We start from the raw sequence: 20323 nt of genomic DNA on the forward strand, positions 1-20323 counted from the left end.
CGCAGGCCGGGCCCCAGCGGCGCGCTGCCGGGGCGGGGGCCAGCTCAGCCGGAGCCGCGGGGAGCAGGGGGCTTGGCCCGGCGGCAGGGTCAGGGTCACCGTCCTCATCCTCGTCCTGCAGCGTGGTGTCACGGGGATCCACCCAGGGCACGTCTACATGGGGGCCCGTAGGTAGGGTGACCAGATGTCCCGATTTTATAGGGAGAGTCCCGATTTTTGGGTCTCTTTCTTATCTAGGCTCCTATGACCCCCTGTACCGATTTTTCACATTTTCTGTCTGGTCACCCCACTCGTAGGGGAGTGACTCCGAATTTACTGCGCTACAGGTTAGGTTGATGTAAGCTGTCTTGTGGTCGTGGCAGCCACTATAAATACCTCTCAGCCCCAGTATCAACTCCCTTGCCTGCCCCGCGGCGTAGAGCCAATGTCGATCCAGTTAGGGCGACGCAGTGTCAGTGTAGACCAGTGGTCCCCAAACTGGGGGGTGCGGAGGAATGTCTGAGGGCTGCGGTGGGGCCCAGGTCAGCCCCGACAGGGGGCAGGAAGTCAGCGCCATCCAGCCCCTTTCTGTCCCTAGCTCTGCTCCAGCTCCACTCCCAGCTGCAGCTCCGGTCCCGGGCCCAACTCCACTCCTGGCGGCAGCCCCGGCCTCTGCTCTGGGCCCCAACCATGGCTCCCAACCACTGTTCCCGTGGAGGGTGGCACAGACAGGTTCCATTACAGGTAAGGAGGGCGTGACGGAAAAAATTTGGTGTAAAGTGTGTTGCTTACGTCGACTGTTACTAGCTTTCAGGAGTTCACAATACTCTACGCTGGCAGTACAATGGAAGCAAGCACTCCTGGTGAGATCACACCGTCGACAGTAGGAGCCAAGCATGCACACACGAGCAATTTAATGGATGAGGTGGCTTTATGCCAATGTAAGTTGGTCGACATAATTTTGTAGTGTAGACATGGCCTAAGGGTGTGAATTTTAAAATGGGTTGGTTAAACCACATTAAAGCCCTGTGTAGGTGCTCTTATTTGGAATTAAAGAGGTCTTAATTCATATTTAGCTTAATTCATTATTGGGTTTAATACAGTTTAACTAATCTGCTTTAAATTTACACCTCTAGTTAGTTGGGATTAATTTTCCTGAGAGTTTCCTTGTAGACAAGCCCTGAGTAGCACCAGATCAGAAGTCTGTTTCCATGCAGTAATGATGCTGGAGCCCTGGCACCACCTGCACCAGCCCTGAAACAGCATGGCAGGGCTACCCCATCCTGATACAGTCCAGCGGGGCTGTCTGGTTCCCATAAGAGGGCCAGGCATTTGCCATACACTGTGAGCTAAATTCCCTGTAAGTTGCGCAGCTGTGCAGCTGCTTATTAAGTGCCGCACAGACGCTCAGGGCTGCAGGAGGGAGAGATGCCTCTCCCCAAGCCCTGGACCTGCCGTGGCGACCCTGACCCAGCCTGGCCTGGACCTGCCATGGCCGGGGGAGAGGCGCCTCTCCCCCGACACCGCCAACCCACGTGCTGCTGCAGAGAAAGAGAGCTGGGGGGGGGGAGACCTCTCTCCCCACTGTAGCCCTGGGGAGCCCCACTGCACTCCAAACCCCACATCCCCAGCCCTGCCCCAGAGTCCACACCTCCAGCTGGAGCCCTCACCCACACACCCCAACCCTGAGCCCCTCATTCCTGTCCCCACCCCAGAGCCTGGAGCCCTTATCCCCCCGCACTCCAACCCTCTGCCTCAGCAGTGAGCTCCCTCACACTCCAAACTCCTCAGCCCCACCCTACCACATTAATTTTGTTATGTGCATAATATGGAGGTGATGTGTCATATTGGTGCACATAACAAAATTCATTCCACACATGGTTGGGAAAAATTAGAGGGAACACTGACTGTGAGATCCCATGCGAAAGAGCCAACCCTCCAGCACAGCTAGCCCAGGGACACATCACTGAAAGGCAGCAGGATTCCCAGTACCCAAACCACCAGCAGCTGCCCTGTGCCCAAAGAGCTACTGCACAGGCCACCCAGGGGGAATTCAGAAAGCCAGGCTTTGCTGCACCCCTTGCACAGGATCTCCGAAATACCCCCAGCCCCTGCATTCAGCAAAGCTGTCCTGTTGTACCCCAGCTGCTATTTATTATTTTTATTTATTTGTATTATGGCAGCACCTAGGAGCTTCAGACCTGACCCAGGGCTTTAGGTGCTGTATGTACACAGAACAAAAAGCTGGTCCTTGCCTAGCAAACTGACAATTTAAGTGTAAGACCCAAGACAACAACATATGGATACAGACAGATGGGGAGCACAATGAAACTACACAACAGTATTGATCCCCAGGATGGGCCGTGGTCTCAACACACCAGCAGCCTAACCATTGACAAGCTAGTTTTGCAGGCATCATGTCAAAGAAGGGATCTCTGGCTCAAGCCACCCTCCACTCAGAATATGGCTCCCTACGTCTCTCAAAGCCAATCAAGCCAAGCCAGGAGAGGGCAGTTTTGTTCCCTTCAATACCACTATTTGCTATGTTTCAGTGACTGTTAGAGCAGCTTTCTCCGTGGCATCGTAATATGTGCTCTCTGGGCTAAAATCCTCTTCCTAGAGCTCCGACCCAGAACTGGGCCTGGTGCTCGGGAAATGCCATGATGAAGGAATGCTACTGCTAGGCTGTGGAATCAATCTACGACTGCTGTTCCCATCTAATGGTCTTAGAGACGCACCCCATCATGCTTGGTGGAGAAAGTGCCAGAGGTTAAAGCAAGAAGGAGCAGCAGAGAGCCCAGTTCTCTATCCTTTCCTAAAAGCAGAGAGGGAGCTCCCCACTCCACCTCTGGCTTTGGTAAGCAGCTCCCTCACAGCTCTGTATCCTCGTTGAGTGAGAGTGCCCTTTCTCGCTCTAATCTGAATGAATAACTAGAGGATCCAAACTGTGCCCTCACCGATTACGGGAGTGCTCTGGGTCTGTCTATATGTAAATAATTAGTCAAGAAGGTGCCAGGAGATGGCCCACAAGAATATGTAGCGTAGCTTCTGGGTTTTGTAGGACTGCTTTTGTGCATTGCACTTGGCGCAGCTCTTTCCATCAGCTCTTAACGTGGTGTCAGAAGTAAAAGAGTTAACTCCCATTGATTTCTGTGGGCGTTAGGTGCCTAAATACCTTGGAGGATCTGAGTCTGAGTCACTACAGCAATGCCTGGGAGCAGCATGCCACTTCTCTGTTGCAAATCAAATGAATTGGGGATGTCTGGAAAAGGCAAAACTTCTTTAGGGCCTCATGCTGCATCCAGGTGTAGTGGCTGCACGGCTAACAATGAAACCGTGGCAATCAGAGTGGCTATGCTGAATACAACGTTGGGTAAGGGATGCTTCAGGGCCACCCCTACAATCAGCTGTACATCAGTGACCAGGGAGCCCTGGAAGAGCTGCTAGAGGGCTCTGTGCTAATAGAGCAGGGGGCAGAACTCAGTGGGTTCTTCAGCACCGCAAAGGAGGAACTCTGGTTTGTGAACTGCATTTGCACCCCTCAGTCTGCATCAGAATACTAGAGACAGGAAGAAGCCTTGTTCTGTCCCTGATTCTAAGCTCCCTTGACCTCTGTGCCTTAAGCTCATGAAACTGAGCCAGCTATAAATTACTTATCTTCTTCAGAGCCCTCTTTTCTGGCCTATGGAAGGTGGGTTTAAGACTTGAGGGGACCGGGTTTCACCTCCTAGCACAGTCGCTCTGTATAGCAGTTTGCTGCTGGGTTTTTATTAGAAATGTGTTTGTTATTATGGAGGGGCACGCGGTGAAGTGCAGTGCTAGTCCAAATAGTGACTAATGCTGGCTGTTCAGTCTGGCCTACTGCAAGCATTCAAAAACTATGAGTCAGGCCCAACAAAAAATCCTGATAGGCTGAAAAATCATGAGATTTTTAAAAACAATAAATGTTAGGTTCCTTTTCTTTGCCTTTTAGTATTTGAACCCTCAGAGTTCACATTTTCAATATTTCTCTGCACCATAAAGGCTGGAGACTTTTTTTGTGTGTGTAAAGGGAAAGGTTGGATTCTGACATAATCACATGGCTCCAAGAGTTGGGTCTTTAAGAGAACCACAAAATATCATGAGATTCACAATAAAATCACATGAGTTGGCAACACTGACCATTGTGGGGGTTCCATATTTATTACCATTTTAGGATTCCAGATCAAGTCTGCTCTGGTATAGTATAAAAATTGTTTCTGCTAACTCCTAGCACTGCAAGCCCACTCTGGGATCTGAGAGTCATGCTGGGTTCTTCCTGGCTTCTGCATCAGTAACAATAAAGACAATAACAATAACTAAAGACAGTAGCAATCAGAACTCTGTTAGCCATTCTGCTAGTGATGCATGTGCCTAGATAGAATCCAGCTTACTGTCTCATGACGATATGGATTCTGCAGTGTTAACAGGAGTAATAAGTAGTTAAAACTTACTTTAGTCAGCAAAGTCAGCAGATGTGAACACACTTGGGGTGGGGGGGAAGGGGTCAGGGCAGATGGGTGGAGCAAGAAGGTGCCACTCTGACACAGCTGCTTTTCTCAGTAAAACTGCAATTTGCTTATGCACAGTTTCCAGTGGTGTTGTTTGCTGGCCAAGTAAGGCCTTAACTTGGAATTGTGAGACCTTCTAAAATTCTGGTTTTGGCGCAATCTACAATTATCCCTGAAGAGGTTTTTGGCTGAAATAAGTTATAGATGAATGACATTTTTTGATTGGCAGAGCTATTGACATGGATTTCTTATGATAAAAGTTAAATGGTAGTTTCGGTTAAAGGATGTAGGGGTGGAGGGCAAGTAGCGAGGCAGGGAAAGTTATGGAGCACGTCTTGATACAGTGTGCCATTATGGCACAGATAAAGGCCACATTTGCTGTCTGGTTGAGATTTATCATTGGATGCAATTTTATAACAATCCACTAGATGGCAAAACTCTACTTATAACCAAGTTATGCTTTTGTGTGGCAATTGTATTCAAGAGCATTACATGGAAGATGGAAAGGATTACATGATCCTGTTAAACACACCTGGAAACTGTTGACATTTATGCATTTAAAATAAAAACTGGATTGCCATAATATAGGAAATGGACATGGGGTCTGGTCCGAAGCCATTGAAGTCAAGTGGTGCTATGCCATTGACTTCAGTGGGTTTTAGATCAAGCCTTGGCTGTCCAAAAACATAAAACAAAATCCTGTCTGCACTAGCTGGGACAGGCGTGTGACTCCTCCAGAACCTCAGACTACAGGGCCTGTGGCACTGATCCAGGAAACACTCCAGTAGTTAGATGTTCGGCTGCGTGTGTGTGTTCTTCCTGTATGCTGCCCCAGCTCTACGCAGACAGCAGGCACAGCAGACCTCAAGCAAACAGCCCAATGACCACAAGATCTGTTAAGGGACAAAGGCGCCAGGCCAGGTGTATTGTCAACAAAGCACGGTATTAGCCCCTGGCAGACTCTATGAGAATACTAAGATATGTATTCCTGTGATGATGGATGCAGCTCAGTGAATAGCAAGACTTTCCATTCCCCCCAGGCTGGACAAAGATACTCACTCTGAGATACATCTTTATACCCTGATACAAACAAGTTAGTACTGCCTCTGATATAGTTACTGCCCCCTGATGTGGCTAGTTATTACCCATTGCCTTGTACATGTTGGTTCGATTAAAACATCTTTATTACGTACTGTCATAGAATCATAGAATATCAGAGTTGGAAGGGACCTCTGGAGGTCATCTAGTCCAATCCCCTACCCAGACCAGGACCAATCCCCAACTAAATCATTCCAGCCAGGGCTTTGTCAAGGTTGACCTTAAAAACTTCTAAGGAAGGGGATTCCACCACCTCCCTAGGTAACGCATTCCAGTGTTTCACCACCCTCCTAGTGAAAAAGTTTTTCCTAATATCCAACCTAAATCTCCCCCACTGCAACTTGAGACCATTACTCCTTGTCCTGTCATCAGCTATCATTGAGAACAGTCTAGATCCATCCTCTTTGGATCCACCTTTCAGGTAGTTAAAAGCAGCTATCAAATCCCCCCTCATTCTTCTCTTCCGTAGACAAAACAATCCCAGTTCCCTCAGCCTCTCCTCATAAGTCATGTGTTCCAGACCCCTAATCATTTTTATTGCCCTCCACTGGATGTTTTCCAATTTTTCCACATCCTTCTTGTAGTGTGGAGCCCAAAACTGGAAACAGTACTCCTGATGAGGCCTCACCAATGCCGAATAGAGAGGAATGATCACTTCCTACAATCTGCTGGCAATTCTCCGACTTATACAGTCCAAAATGCCATTGACTTTCTTGGCAATAAGGACATGCTGTTCATTCATATCCAGCTTCTCGTCCACTGTCACCCCTAGGTCCTTCTCTGCAGAACTGCTGCCTAGCGATTCGGTCCCTAGTCTGTAGCGGTGCATTGGATTCTTCCGTCCTAAGTGCAGGACTCTGCACTTGTCCTTGTTGAACCTCATCAGATTTCTTTTGGCCCAATCCTCCAATTTGTCTAGGTCCCTCTGTATCCTATCCCTACCCTCCAGCGTATCTACCACTCCTCCCAGTTTAGTGTCATCCGCAAACTTGCTGAGGGTGCAATCCACACCATCCTCCAGATCATTAATGAAGATATTGAACAAAACCGGCCCCAGGACCGACCCTTGGGGCACTCTGCTAGATACTGGCTGCCAACTAGACATGGAGCCATTGATCACTACCCGTTGAGCCCGACAATCTAGCCAACTTTCTACCCACCTTGTAGTGCATTCATCCAGCCCATACTTCCTTAACTTGCTGACAAGAATACTGTGGGAGACCGTGTCAAAAGCTTTGCTAAAGTCAAGGAATAACACATCCACTGCTTTCCCTTCATCCACAGAACCAGTTATCTCATCATAGAAGGCAATTAGATTAGTCAGGCATGACTTTCCCTTGGTGAATTCATGCTGACTGTTCCCGATCACTTTCCTCTCCTCTAAGTGCTTCAGAATTGATTCCTTGAGGACATGCTCCATGATTTTTCCGGGGACTGAGGTGAGGCTGACTGGCCTGTAGTTCCCAGGATCATCCTCCTTCCCTTTTTTAAATATTGGCACTACATTAGCCTTTTTCCAGTCTTCCGGGACTTCCCCCGATCGCCATGAGTTTTCAAAGATAATGGCCAATGGCTCTGCAATCACATCGCCAGTTCCTTTAGCACTCTCGGATGCAACGCATCCGGCCCCATGGACTTGTGCACATCCAGATTTTCTAAATAGTCCCGAACCACTTCTTTCTCCACAGAGGGCTGGCCACCTCCTCCCCATGCTGTGCTGCCCAGTGCGGTAGTCTGGGAGCTGACCTTGTTCGTGAAGACAGAGGCAAAAAAAGCATTGAGTACATTAGCTTTTTCCACATCCTCTGTCACTAGGTTGCCTCCCTCATTCAGTAAGGGGCCCACACTTTCCTTGACTTTCTTCTTGTTGCTAACATACCTGAAGAAACCCTTCTTGTTACTCTTAACATCTCTTGCTAGCTGCAACTCCAGGTGTGATTTGGCCTTCCTGATTTCACTCCTGCAAGCCCAAGCAATATTTTTATACTCATCCCTGGTCATTTGTCCAATCTTCCACTTCTTGTAAGCTTTTTTGTGTTAAGCCAAGCTGGTCGCCTGCCATATTTACTATTCTTTCTACACATCGGGATGGTTTGTCCCTGTAACCTCAATAAGGATTCTTTAAACTGGAATGCATTACCTGGGGAGGTAGTGGAATCTCCTTTCTTAGAAGTTTTTAAGGTCAGGCTTGACAAAGGCCCAGAATTCCCAAGATGGATTTGGCTGAAAGTCACTGATTCCTGTAATAGCAAGCTCTGTTCTATGCTGTGTTCCTATTGACTAATAAACCTTCTGTTTTACCAGCTGGCTGAGAGTCATGTCTGACTGCGGAGTTGGGGTGCAGGAGAAGCCCCACCTATGCGGACTCACTGCGGGAAGCGCACTGTGTGAAAAGAGGATGCTGAATGCTCCAAGGTCAGACCCAGGAAGGTCAAAGCTGTATAAGGTTCTTGTTCTGGAGACAGTATGCTGAAAGAGAGGAGGATCCCCCAGAGTCTTGACTGGCTTCATACGGAGTAGTTCCAGAGCATCGTCCCAGTGATTCCGTGACATCTACTTTTTGGGGAGAGGAGGAGAGTGGTTTAATGATGAAATCAACACTGTAAAAGAGGCTGCAGAGAGAGACTAGAGGCAATGAAAGCTGGAGAGCTTTAGAGCTGGCCATGATGTTTCTAAAACATCTGTAACAATTCACCATGAAGCCCTTGCAAAAAGGATGCTTTGGGACTCCCCTGAGCTTTGCTTGGCTTCGGGCCATGCCATAGAATCAGCTATCAGATGTGCTATAATAGCAGCATATAACAAAGATGAAGCAATGCGGTTGACCCCCACTCACATGTGCCCCCATAAAACCAAATGGCCGTGTTTTACATTGCTCATATAGGAGTGAAATTAGTCCCCTTCCTGGTGAATGGATATGTTACAAATGATCCAATTAGCATGCCATCCAGACCCTGGGGCAAAGATGAGGTCTTACTGCACATCAAGGGGAAGTCCCTTCCCTAAGAACCTTCATATCCAAACAGATGGGGAGGAGGTTGTGTACAGCTAGTCATGTATTCAGAGTCCCCACATGATTACTGTGTTTATGTGGTTGTTTTGCCAGTGGAGTTTCTCACTGATCATTTATAGTCCAGCCAGATGGAGACATGAGGACCCCAATCATTTAAACTCCCTCATTAAAGGTCCTTCTTCGCAGAAGCCCCTGTTTCGTGGCAGTATGGGACACCAAGGGCAGGAAGGCACTCCCTGAAGAATCCGTGAATGGTGCTTGTTTGTGCAAAGGGTGAGTGATGGAGATTCCTATTGTATTGTATTGTCTATGCAGTTAACAGCATTGGACCAGGCAGGGCGGATGGTTTCCCCTTTCCCTAGCTGCCTAACTACAATGAGAATATAATTATGTTTTGCTGGGTACTTGTCCCTTCCTCTTCCCTTTCTCAACACAAAATGGTTTATTCCCTGGGAAGGGAGATTGTGGACTGACCAGCTCCACAGCTGCCCTGACCCGCTCATACCCTATGCCCCACTAGACTTTCCTTCTCCCTCTGTCTCCAGACTGATTACTCCAAGAGAAAACAACCCAGGAGCAGAGGAAGTGGAGTTAATACCCAAGGGAGCATCACTGGGAAGGGAAGAGGCCCAGGACTGGGATGGGCAGCAGTGGCTCTTGGCACAGGGCTCCAAGGGCAGTGGGAGCTCGGTACTGACTGCTGAGAAGCAATGGAACAAGGCACACACACAATTGTATACACAGGAGCATGACAGCCCAAAAGCAGTACCACATACAGGGAGGGACCAAGACAAACCCAAATCCCTTCCCCAGGACAGGAGTGACCCAATGTGATCAGGGACTGGAATGGCCCCTGAGGGAGCTGTTCCTCCACACAGCCTTTACTTTTGTGCTGGACAGTTCTTAACACTCCTGTTGGAGAGCGTGGCTGCAGGCTTAGCATACCCCCTTGAGGTAAAATGCAAAGTGTTTGCACAGTGGTTACTATCTGCATGAGTATGACTTCCAACAGCACTGACCAGCCAGGGACCCTGAACTCCCTTCCCTCTCCTAGATGAGGGTTGAGGTACAGGATTGGGGGAAGGTTGGCCTCATTTATATGTGCCTAGAGCTTTACAGATAATCCAAAATCCTGAACTGCTGTAAACCAGCATAACTCCACAGACTTCTTGTTGTTCTATAGCAGCTGAAGATCTGACCCAAGGACCTTGCCCTGGTGAGCTTACACTCTAATAGAATGACTGGGTGACCATACACCCTGGAGGAGGAGAGGGAGGGAGGCTGGGTGTGGAATGGCTGTGACAGCAGCAGAGTCCCAACCTTGCAGGGAGCCTGAGTTTTTGGCAGATCATAGAGGTTAGCAGAGTTTGGCTTGTTTGTCTTTGTTTTTGCCTAGTTCTTCTTACATTTATTATTTGTAGTTTTTCACCACTGAAATGCAAGAGTGCTGGAACAATGTGTATAGGGGGGTGCTGACAGCCATTGAACTAACTGCAAACCCTGTATATAATGGAAACCAATTCAAGCCAGGGGGTGTGGCAGCACCCTAGCACCCCTAGTTCCAGCACCTACGCTGAAAAGTTCTGACTTTGGAAGTCTTCATGGAAGAAACTTGAGTTGAGTGTAGAGAAGGGTGCTCAGCTGGCACCCAAGAGAAGAGAGATTGCTCCTAGTGCACAGGGCAGCATGGACGATGGTTTGAAGAGAAGGGAGGAAGCAGACAAAGGAGACGGGATGCTTGAATGAAGTGAAGGAAGTGAGAGGGGAAGAGAGGAGAGAAGAGACACAGAGGTGAAGCTGTGCAAGACCTGGAGGGGGAAGACTAGATGCTTGTGCTTGATGCATAAGGTGAAGGATCTGAACAGAGGAATGATGTGGTCTGAGCTGCTGGAGAGGGAGGCAGCTTTCATAACTGTATTAGTGAATAGAGAAGAGTGAGGGGAGAAGTGGGGAGGAAGAGGTGGCAGAGGTGAGTGGGGAAGATAATCAAGGCACAGACAAGGCATTTGTGGATGAGGATGGCGAGAATAGGGCAGGTTTTAAAGAGGTTGTCGAGGGAGAACTGGGTGGCAAACAAACGTGGGCATGTGGAGAAGGAGAGGAGTTGAACCTGGCACTGAGTTTGTTGGGGAAGAGAGAGGAGGTACAGATGAGACAGGAGGGCTAGAGGGAAATGAGTTTCGGTTTTGCATTGCAGTTGGTGGCAGCACATCCAGGGAGAGAAGCAGGAAGAGCGTCTGAGGTGTGAGGATAGACAGAGAGGGAGAGGTCAGGTGACTTCACTCTCCAGGGCTGTCAGTCAGGTCCTTTTCAGAACTATCGTAGAAAATGATACATTCACTATCCTAGACAATGTCACAAGCTCACCCAAAGCTGCAGGCTGCTACTGTTGCTCAGAAAGGTGCAAGGGAGGGGATGGTAGCCAGGGTTGTTTTCTCACTTTCCCTGTTATGTTGTGTGTACCGAGAGAAGCAGAGGGCTGATAGCCCCAAACCAGAGAGAACCAGAACCGCCAATCCCCAACTATTCTGTCAGCTTGTTTAACCAGCTGTGGCAACGTGAACTCTGCAGCAACAAGAAGGGACCAGATTCCAAGGACTAGATAGGAATCATCCTTGTATGCAACGAGATCTGGGTACAGACGCTGGCTCTGCCGCTGACTCGCTGTGTGACTCTGGGCAAGTCATTTAGAGCCTGATCCAAAGCCCATTGAAATCAATAGAAAGACTCCAATGAGAAAGCCAGTGGGCTTTGGATCAGGCCCTTCATCTCTGTGTCACAGTTTCCCATCTGTAAAATGGAGATAATAACAACAGTCTTTCTGCTAGCCCTTGTCTGTTTAGGCTTCTCTTGCTATGGATATGTACAGTGCTTAGCACAAAGGGGCCCTGATCTTGGTTGAGGTGTCTAGGTCTTACTGGAATACAAATAAATAAATATCTGCTCTCTGACTCCTTGCTCACTACAGGGAATGTTCAAACATCAGCACCTTTACCACAGAGAGTCGAGGTTTCTCAGTCTAAGAACTGTTTGTCTCTCCCCATCTGGTTAAAAAAAGCAAACCCAAATCTTTCCCATTAACGTCAAGGAGCAATTTTTTTCCCATCTCAAGGTATTTTTAACTAGGACTCTCAGGAGTATTTCACTATGTCAGCTTGGGAAGTATGTAGCCTGGGATCCAAGACTTCCGTAACTATGCGATGGGAAGGAAGTGGCTGCAGCTGCTATTGGCATGGCATGCCTGTAGCCTCTCTCAGCCAGGAACCTCTGCCAGCCAGGGGCACTGCTGGGACCAGTCACATGAAACCCTTCCTTAGTAAATGTAAACGCACGTAAAGATATACTCACCCATGGCTTCTGTTCCCTAATGCTGGTTGTGACACCTTGGCACCCCAATATTCATCACTATCATGTAATTAGGATATGTTTTGTACAAAAGATGCTTTGTGATGTATCATTCTAAAAGTCTTGATCTGCTAGACAATATCTCATTGGATTGTATGTGTATCACTGTATGTGAAGTTATGAAGTTTGGCTATGTATGTGTTACTGAAACATGTTGTGAGGTTGAAAACACCCATAAGCAGCCTTTCAGGTACAACAGTAAAAAGGCCAAACAAAGTTAATGACTTAGTGGGGAAATGTACACAAGCACAGGGATTACCCCCAGGAACTGTGTACAATTGAAACCTCTCAGAGATAGCACTACAAAATGGGAACTGTTTGACCCAGCTCACAGCAAAAGAACTTTCCAGCAAGTGGGAAGAAGATAAAAGGGGGGAAATGACATCATGATGGTACGTCACTCTCCCTACAACAATACACTTGGAAACACCTGAGGGGAAGGGACTGAATTGTGGAAAGTGGTGGTCCCAGGATAGAGGGAGTTCTAGCCCATGAAAATCTGGGAAAGCCAAGGCAACTTGTGCCTCAAAAATCTGCCAGCCTGTTTATCACTCGAGGTAAGAATTTGCTAATTGATATCCTACCTATCTAGTGTATTAAACTCAGTTTGCGGTTTTGTTTATTTACTAAGGTACTCTGCTTTGATCTGTTTGCTATCACTTATAATCACTTACAATCTATCTTTTGTAGCTAATAAACTTGTTTTGTTTTGTCTAAAACCAGGGTATGTGGAAATTATAACTTGGGGCAGAAAGCTGTTGCATATCTCTCTCCACATGAGGGAGGGGGCAACTTTTATGAGCTTGTGCAGCGCAAGATGGTGTAATTTTGGGTATTACACTTGAGGGGTGCGGGGGACATGCCTTAGCAACTGGGAGGTTCCTTAGCTGTGCCTTGCCATGCAGAGCTGATCTCGGCATCTGTGTGAAGCTGCAGCTGGGTGTGTCCCTATCTGTGTGTAGGCTGGTGAAAGAGCAAGCTTGGAGAGCTTGGCAACTTATAGCACCACAGTGAGAAAGGGAGCCCAGGCTTGTGAGTCAGGCAGGCTCAGTGGTACCCCAGTTCCAAGCGGCACCCCAGGGGGAACCCATCACACTAGTCATAGGCAGAAGCAAGAATTATCACCGACACACACTATCTCCCTTCCCATTATAAACTGGTGCCAGGAGCCTTTGCCGTGACCTTTTACCTGTGACTGAAGATGCTGATGGTGGCATTGCCCATACCCTGTACCACTGAAATCATCCACAGAGAGAGGTCATCTCCCCATAGCACTCAGGGGGCTCTGAGTGAAATCCCTACCTGATCCCCACATTGAGAGGAAAGTAAACTGCAGAACTGGCTCTTTCTAGTGGAGCTGGCTAATTTAAAGGATCGCAATATGATCTCACACTTGTCCTAATGGCTCAATCATTCTTCCAGATCAATGCACTGCTTGGAAGGGGTGTCAGTCACCTCCATAGTATTCTTCCCCCTTTTCCTGGGAATCTGCAGAGGCCGAGGTGCCGGGGGACTGAGTAGGGGGTTACACAGATGGTCCTTTCCACCTGTGCATGTAAGCCAGTTGCTAAATGCACCCACAATTTCTTTAGACCCTGATATTAAGGCTCCTGCTGAGTTGACCCATTCTGCAGAAAATGATCTAGGGGAATTCACTACTGGTGAAATCCACAGAATTGTAAGGAAGCTTAAGGGAAACAAGGTGGCAGGAATTGGTGGCATTCCTTTGGAACTGTTAAGAAGTGTGGGACCATCTAGTCTTTTGTGGCTGCAGACGCTGTTGTTTTTGCAGACGCTGTTGTTTTTGTCTTGTTGGCCTGAGCTGCTGCTATTTTAATGAGCTAAAGAACACCACAACAAGCTGACTTCACTCCTGGCTGTTCCACAGTGGAGCAAATCTTCATAGCGTGCCAGGGTACTGAGAAGCTATGAGAATTCAAGCGCCAGTTCACATTACATTTGTAGATATCAAGGCTAGGTTTGACTCTGTTGACGGGGAATCACTTTGGCTGATTTTGAAATTCACAGGCCTTCCGGACAAGCTCTGTAGAATGTTTCATCTTTCATACGATGACTTCTCAAGCTGCATCCTTGTAAATGGAAAAGGAACCATCTTCTGAATTAGGTTGGGCATTCAATGAGGATGCATTGCCACCCCAGAACTCTCCAACACTGTCATAGACTACATGCTTGACCAGACACTAAGTAAATGCATTTTAGCCATATGCCTTGGTGATGAGAACCTCACCAACGCTGATTTTGCTGACGACCTAGTGCAGTTGTCGAATCAATAGATGAGCTAGTTGCAGCATTTAAAGCCTAGAAAGCTCAGTGGTAAAAGTCAGTCTGAAAATTATTTGGGATAAAAACCAAAATTCTTCCAGTCAGTGATTTTGAACACACTGCAGGCCTCTTAGTGGGTGACCACCCAGTCAAGACTCTTGGTGATTTCACCAACCTCGGCTCTGTTGTTAATAACATGTGCAGCCTTGAGAAGGAACTTGAAGTCCACACTGCAAAAGCATCATCAGTAATGGGTGCCTTATTAAGAATGTCTTTTGCAAACCAAACACTCTGATAGGTAGAGAGATGGAGCTGAAGATATATAATGCTGCGGTGATCAGTATCTGACCTATGGGACTGAAACATGGCCCGTACTGTCAAGATTGAAAAAAAGTTGGGCTTCATTGAGATGAAGCATCTCCGAATGATCGAAAATGGTATGAATTCAAGTTGAATTAAGAGATCCATTTTCGAACTAAACAGATCCCACTCTCTCAAACGGTCACTCAGTACTCCCTAACATTGTACAGTCATCTGTTCCGAATGCTTCCTAACTTCCCTGTGAGAATCATCTTTTACATTGTCCCAGTGAAAACAGAAGGGAAAAGGCAGAAGGGAAAGAACACCTTTTAATTGCTTTTCTTTTCTTAATTCTGAAATTATGAAAGGAAGGGAATATAGGTGCTGAGATAGGAGAGTGATGGATAGGATAGAAAGGGCTCTAGATAAATGGTTGATGTAATATATTTGGATTTTAGTAAGGCAGTTGATGCCATGTCTCACAAAACCTCATATGCAAAATTAATTCGGCTGGGCTATGAAGGAAAGGTAATGGAGATTGTGTCAAATTGCAGGATGTATCTAGTGTATAGCTGCAAGAATCCCTGATAAGTCTGGTGTGTTTTTTCACATCTTCATCTTTGTTAGTGGGGTTTGGAGCCTTTCAATTCTAGGGCACTAGTTCAAACCCAGCTCAAATTGATAGTGATGGCATCTCTATTGCTTAGGTAAAACAAGTTGATGGCCTCCACCCACTTTCTTGTGGACAACGGTCAACATCACAAAAGCCATTATGGCAACCGGCACCCTCATTAGCAGTCTTAGCAGAGAATCTAGAAACGAATGAACCTGGATAATTAACTACAGTACCTTCCCAGCTCCCTCCAGTGATCCCTCCAGGCTGTCATGCCGAGCTCATGCTGTACCTGGTCTGTGGATAAATAGAGAGCTAATTCTCTAGGGCTGTCAGAACCTGTCAGAGGAACTAAGCTGACTTTACAAATTGTTAATTAAAAAATCTCAAATCAAAAAGGCACAGCCTGAGGCTACAACACATCAGCTCCTTGATCTGCACTTTTCAAAAACAAATACTATCAGTTGATGTACCCTGTATGTCAGCTCGTTAGTAGGTGTCTTCGTTAAGCATGACCTCAGTCAGCTAGCCATGAAGAATTGGAGCTGGAAGCCTTGCTAATGGGGGAAGGTAAAGATGGGGATTTCAAAGCATATACAGCTATTTTATATCTGGGGGGAAAATAGCCTTATTATGAAGACAGGTTTCAGAGGAACAGCCGTGTTAGTCTGTATTCGCAAAAAGAAAAGGAGTACTTGTGGCACCTTAGAGACTAACCAATTTATTTGAGCATGAGCTTTCGTGAGCCACAGCTCACTTCATCATCTGATGAAGTGAGCTGTGGCTCACGAAAGCTCATGCTCAAATAAATTGGTTAGTCTCTAAGGTGCCACAAGTACTCCTTTTCTTATTATGAAGGTGCAGCCATTGAAGAATAACACAGATTGCCCGGAGGCTGTCACTGGAAGCTGAGTGGGTGTATCTCATGGGCTGAGCTATTGTTACTGTCTGGGTTGCAATCTTCGACTGTGACCAATACAACTTGTGTTTAAGGTATGATAATTGTAAAGTACATCCACTAATTTTCTTAAAATAGGTCTCCCTTCTCTAAACTGACACACACTATCAGGCTGGTGTGTGGCAAGCTTTCCTTTCACATCGAGCAAATTGCTCTATTTTTGCCTGCCCTTCAATGCAAAATCCCTCTTCGAACTTCAGATCGGTGCCAGAGAAATCAGACCATCATTTAAAATCAAGGACAGCATGTGCCAAAAAAGTGAAAAAGGCTCTTAAGATTCAGGGATATAAATAGATCTAGCAAAAAAAAATTTGGATGACATTGAGAACTGTGACCTTGCTGGGAGATTCACTCCAGATTCAGGACTGATAGGTAGGAGGCTCATCCTTGCTACACAGAAAGCAGGGAGCTCCCAGACTGTGCTGTGGAGAGTGTGGGGTTGCTGAGAGCTGCTGGTGAGACAGTTGTAGCTTGCTAACCCTGCCAAGAGCCAGTGTTGCTGTGGCATTTGTGCCAGAGGCAGCATGTTGCTGCAGTGATCACTGAAGGCAAATACCTTTGAGAAGGGAGCCCAGAATGGAACGTGATTGTGATAAGAACAAGTTGATATTTTTAAGGTTCAGGTTCCTTTTGCTGGTTACCCTAGGGCAGATTCACCAAGAAGGTGTGATTCAGCCTTATGGGTTGGGAATAAAAGGGGCTAAAGAGAGACAAATTCCACGCTAACAGAGAGATGCTAATCATTGCGGCCATTATCTTGTGATGAATATAATAATGATGAAAGGTGCTAGAATAACAGCCCTGAAGTCTGAAATCCTATATTTATCCAATCCTATTTTTATCCCTGACGCAGACAGTGCTTCTCCCACACAATAATAAAGTGTCTTAACTCTAGGAGTACTTGTGGCACCTTAGAGACTAACCAATTTATTTGAGCATAAGCTTTCGTGAGCTACAGCTCACTTCATCGGATGAAGTGAGCTGTAGCTCACGAAAGCTTATGCTCAAATAAATTGGTTAGTCTCTAAGGTGCCACAAGTACTCCTTTTCTTTTTGCGAATACAGACTAACACGGCTGTTACTCTGAAACCTGTCTTAACTCTGATCATTGAGGAGCTCCATCTCCATAGGCCACTCAATCCTTGGACTGTCTACTGAGATTAACAATAATGGGACTGCTTTAGTGCCAATTGTACAAACATCTGTTTGCAAAAAATCTGATGGAGACCACTGAATTCATTTTACCTGGGCCACTAAGTCATCTGGAATACAAACAGCTTACATTTATGCGCAACTTTCACTCCAGAGGAGCCACAAAGTGTCATAGAATCATAGAATATCAGGGTTGGAAGGGACCCCTGAAGGTCATCTAGTCCAACCCCCTACTCGAAGCAGGACCAATTCCCAGTTAAATCATCCCAGCCAGGGCTTTGTCAAGCCTGACCTTAAAAACCTCTAAGGAAGGAGATTCTACCACCTCCCTAGGTAACGCATTCCAGTGTTTCACCACCCTCTTAGTGAAAAAGTTTTTCCTAATATCCAATCTAAACCTCCCCCACTGCAACTTGAGACCATTACTCCTCGTTCTGTCATCTGCTACCATTGAGAACAGTCTAGAGCCATCCTCTTTGGAATCCCCTTTCAGGTAGTTGAAAGCAGCTATCAAATCCCCCCTCATTCTTCTCTTCTGCAGGCTAAACAATCCCAGCTCCCTCAGCCTCTCCTCATAAGTCATGTGTTCTAGACCCCTAATCATTTTTGTTGCCCTTTGCTGGACCCTCTCCAATTTATCCACATCCTTCTTGTAGTGTGGGGCCCAAAACTGGACACAGTACTCCAGATGAGGCCTCACCAATGCCGAATAGAGGGGAATGATCACGCCCCTCGATCTGCTCGCTATGCCCCTACTTATACATCCCAAAATGCCATTGGCCTTCTTGGCAACAAGGGCACACTGCTGACTCATATCCAGCTTCTCGCCCACTGTCACCCCTAGGTCCTTTTCCGCAGAACTGCTGCCTAGCCATTCAGTCCCTAGTCTGTAGCGATGCATTGGATTCTTCCATCCTAAGTGCAGGACCCTGCACTTATCCTTATTGAACCTCATCAGATTTCTTTTGGCCCAATCCTCCAATTTGTCTAGGTCCTTCTGTATCCTATCCCTCCCCTCCAGCGTATCTACCACTCCTCCCAGTTTAGTATCATCCGCAAATTTGCTGAGAGTGCAATCCACACCATCCTCCAGATCATTTATGAAGATATTGAACAAAACCGGCCCCAGGACCGACCCTTAGGGCACTCCACTTGATACCAGCTGCCAACTAGACATGGAGCCATTGATCACTACCCGTTGAGCCCGACAATCTAGCCAGCTTTCTACCCACCTTATAGTGCATTCATCCAGCCCATACTTCCTTAACTTGCTGACAAGAATACTGTGGGAGACCGTGTCAAAAGCTTTGCTAAAGTCAAGAAACAATACATCCACTGCTTTCCCTTCATCCACAGAACCAGTAATCTCATCATAAAAGGCGATTAGATTAGTCAGGCATGACCTTCCCTTGGTGAATCCATGCTGGCTGTTCCTGATCACTTTCCTCTCATGCAAGTGCTTCAGGATTGATTCTTTGAGGACCTGCTCCATGATTTTTCCAGGGACTGAGGTGAGGCTGACTGGCCTGTAGTTCCCAGGATCCTCCTTCTTCCCTTTTTTAAAGATTGGCACTACATTAGCCTTTTTCCAGTCATCCGGGACTTCCCCGGTTCGCCACGAGTTTTCAAAGATAATGGCCAATGGCTCTGCAATCACAGCCGCCAATTCCTTCAGCACTCTCGGATGCAACTTGTCCGGCCCCATGGACTTGTGCACGTCCAGCTTTTCTAAATAGTCCCTAATCACCTCTATCTCCTCTTTGGACACAACATACTTTACGTGCAGCTCCATTGAAATCCAGCCCCCTCTAGGGAGGGCAACAAACAGCCATGCGTAGCACATTTCACAACAGAATTGGGGTAGTCAAGGGCAGACAGGCAGAATGTTGGCCATCCAGAAGCTCCTCAGACAGCAAACTGCAGTGAACTCAAATGATCTCCATTGGCAGGATGAAGAGTGGAATGACTTTGTAGAGATTTAAACTTGTGGTTTCGGGGAGTTTATCAGAGAAAAACCTAGAATGAGATGCGGCTTCTCCCTTTGCAGGGCAGGATCCTTCCTTGTCACACAGGAGCACGCAGGGAAGCTGGCTTGGCTAATGTGTCAATCACATCCCTCGAGGGATGTGTTCTGCAGGTTAGGAAGTCTGGCCAGGCCTCCAACCCAGCTAATGTGTGCGCTACCCATCAGCAGCAAGCCTGGCTGGCAGGCGTTGGGTATGCACGTATCTCCACCTCAGTGGAGCAATATCTGTCGACAGTGTAGTGCTTTAGCCCAGCCTGTGCTGGCAAGAGCCTTGTGGCAGTGCCATGCTGGGTAGGGCATGATTTGGCCCTATACTTGTACCATTTCAATGAATAAGTGGGTGTTATTATTCCTTGCTCATCTGCGTTCACGTGATTTAAATCATAGCCTGGCATCCCAACCCTGAAAAAGTATCAGATTCTGAAAAACTGTTTCTGCTGCTGGCTTCCCAGCATTGAATAATTGCTGTTTTATGAGCTCAGTGGGACCAGGGAGAAGGAGACCATGGGCATTAATCACAAATCATTTTTCTCATCGCCCATGTCAAGGTTCCTTCCCCACTCTGAACTCTAGGATACAGATGTAGGGACCTGCATGAAAGACCCCCTAAGCTTATTCTTACCAGCTTAGGTTAAAAACTTCCTCAAGGTACAAACTTTGTCTTGTCCTTGAACCCTATGCTGCCACCACCAAGCATGTTAAACAAAGAACAGGGAAAAAGCCCACTTGGAGACGTCTTCCCCCAAAATATCCCCCCAAGCCCTACACCCCCTTTCCTGGGAAAGGCTTGATAAAAATCCTCATGAATTTGTACAGGTGAACACAGATCCAAACCCTTGGATCTTAAGAACAATGCAAAAACAATCAGGATCTTAAAAGAAGAATTTTAATTAAAGTAAAAGAATCACCTCCGTAAAATCAGCATGGTAAATACCTTACAGGGTAATCATATTCAAAGCATAGAGAA

At 46.9% G+C, this 20323-nt stretch overlaps 1 long non-coding RNA gene across 1 annotated transcript; it reads left to right on the forward strand.

Annotated features, from left to right (window-relative positions):
• The first annotated feature begins 35 nt into the window (after positions 1–35).
• LOC142073348 (uncharacterized) lies at positions 36–12743 on the forward strand. Its single transcript, XR_012670172.1, has 2 exons — positions 36–723; positions 7911–12743. It is a non-coding gene; the product is annotated as an uncharacterized LOC142073348 (long non-coding RNA).
• Positions 12744–20323: the final 7580 nt, after the last annotated feature.

This window comes from Caretta caretta, chromosome 10 (assembly GCF_965140235.1).
Source record: "Caretta caretta isolate rCarCar2 chromosome 10, rCarCar1.hap1, whole genome shotgun sequence".
In the NCBI taxonomy this organism is placed as follows: Eukaryota; Metazoa; Chordata; order Testudines; family Cheloniidae; genus Caretta; species Caretta caretta.